Genomic DNA, 2,200 nt, shown 5'->3' with positions numbered 1-2,200 from the left:
CTTCCTGCCTCGGCCCAGCTTCACCAACGTCAGCGCTTGCCTTCAGAACATTCCTCCCATGCAGCAACAGGGTCAGACACGCACATGGATCCTATTATTTCTATTAGTGCACCTCATTCGCCAGAGAGATTTATTTTGACCATGTCCGGTGGAATACGTTGTGGTCGTCTCCGACATTATTGATCCTTCTATTCCTTCTTGTTTGTGTTGTTGCAGGGCAAGTGAGGTCATAGGTCACGTGAATATTCACGAGTTAGCCTGCACATCATGCTAAAAATGTCTGGTAAATGAGTTTAAATTGTATAGTAGGCTGTGTTAAAAGGCCTATTAGACTATATTTCTTCTTCAATTAGCAGCAATATTATCTTTGATACACTTTGTCAGCTCAACCCCAACGACCAAAAATGGCCGCTTGGCAAAAAAAAAGTTTTGTTACACTTTAGCAAGTTAGAACTCATTAAAGGCAACAATGAAAAAAAAATGTCCGATACGATACCATTAATAGGGCCTTGAATATCGTCCGAAAGCGACATTGATCCGATATCAGCACAAATCAAACATAATGAATGTTTTGATGAAGTGAAGTGAGTCAAACAGAGAACCTATTTCTTATTACCCGCCTGGAATGGACTTATGCTGTCTTTAGGTTGAAGTTATTGTTTTTTTCCCCCGCAACATCTGGTGGCCACAATACGTTAAGCCCATGACGCAGTTAGTTGAATGATGCGGACACGTTTGTTACCGGATACTTTCTAATACACTTTTGTCATGTGCAACTATTATAATTGATACTTCATAAACGTTATAGTTTGTGAAGTATAACAGGACTGCTTGTATCGAACATGAGCTCACACATAAGGAAACACGCTGCAGGACTGTTTGTATCAGACATGATATCACACTCAAGTAAAAACGGTGCAGGACTGCTGTATCGGACATGATATCACACACAAGTAAACACGCTGCAGGACTAATTGTATACCACATGATATCACACAAGTAAACACGCTGCAGGACTGCTTGCATTGCACATGATATCACACACAAGTAAACATGCTGCAGGACTAATTGTATCACACATGATATCACACACAAGTAAACACGCTGCAGGAATAATTGTATCACACATGATATCACACACAAGTAAACACGCTGCAGGAATAATTGTATCACACATGATATCACACACAAGTAAACACGCTGCAGGACTGCTTGAATCACACGTGATATCACACACAAGTAAACACGCTGCAGGACTGTTTGTATTGGACATGATATCACACACAAGTAAAGACTGTGCAAGACTGCTGTATCGGACATGATATCACACGAGTAAACACGCTGCAGGACTGCTTGTATCAGACATGATATCACACACAAGTAAAAACAGTGCAGGACTGCTGTATCGGACATGATATCACACAAGTAAACACGCTGCAGGACCACTTGTATCGGACATGATATTACACACAAGTAAAGATGATGCAGGACTGCTTGTATCGAACACGATGTCACACACAAGTAAAGACGGTGCAGGACTGCGTGTATCGGACATGATATCACACACATGTAAAGACGGTGCAGGACTGCTTTTATCGCACATGACATCACACACAAGTAAACACGCTGCAGGACTGCTTGTATCGGACATTTAAAATGGAACCCTATATCATTCGATGCTTGTTTTTCTGCTGATATCGGACCGATATCAATATAGTATCGGACACTCCTCGGTAAAATACATGTCAAGGCAACAACACTGACTAGCATGTAGTAATTATATATATATCTATATATATATATATTAAGGCTGCAGCTAACGACTATTTTTCTATCGATTAGATTATTTTTTCGATTAATCGGTTGATCTATAGATTATTTTTTTCGATTAATCTATAGATTATTTTTACTTTTACCGATTATTTTTTTTATTTAAAATGAAGATAAAAAAATAAATGTAGGCCAGTTTTTTCAAAAGACATGGCTTTTATGTACAAAAAAAGTATGGCCACTCAGTCAACATTGACAACAACATGACAAAATATTCTGTAACAATGTAAACATTTAAAACTTTTAACATTTAACAAAATTAAAAGTAGCTTATTTGCTTTTTAATGTGCAAATATAAAAGTAAACATCCAGTGCAAATCTTAATATTCTGCAATAGTTAGAATAAGCATTTCAAAAGTAAAAGTATTGC

At 37.9% G+C, this 2,200-nt stretch overlaps 1 protein-coding gene across 2 annotated transcripts in view; it reads left to right on the top strand.

The window, feature by feature from the left end:
• The window catches only part of smap2 (small ArfGAP2), a 59,330-nt gene extending 57,387 nt beyond the window's left edge, over positions 1 to 1,943 (top strand). For both annotated transcript variants that reach the window (XM_061982457.1, XM_072915588.1), the window contains exon 9: positions 1 to 1,943. This exon is cut by the window's left edge and continues 248 nt beyond it. The gene's annotated coding sequence lies outside the window, so the exon portion shown is untranslated.
• The last annotated feature ends 257 nt before the right edge of the window (positions 1,944 to 2,200 follow it).

This window comes from Nerophis lumbriciformis, linkage group LG21 (assembly GCF_033978685.3).
Source record: "Nerophis lumbriciformis linkage group LG21, RoL_Nlum_v2.1, whole genome shotgun sequence".
Taxonomy (NCBI): Eukaryota; Metazoa; Chordata; class Actinopteri; order Syngnathiformes; family Syngnathidae; genus Nerophis; species Nerophis lumbriciformis.
Note: the sequence above shows the minus strand (reverse complement) of the source record. Positions and strands in the feature narration are given on the sequence as shown.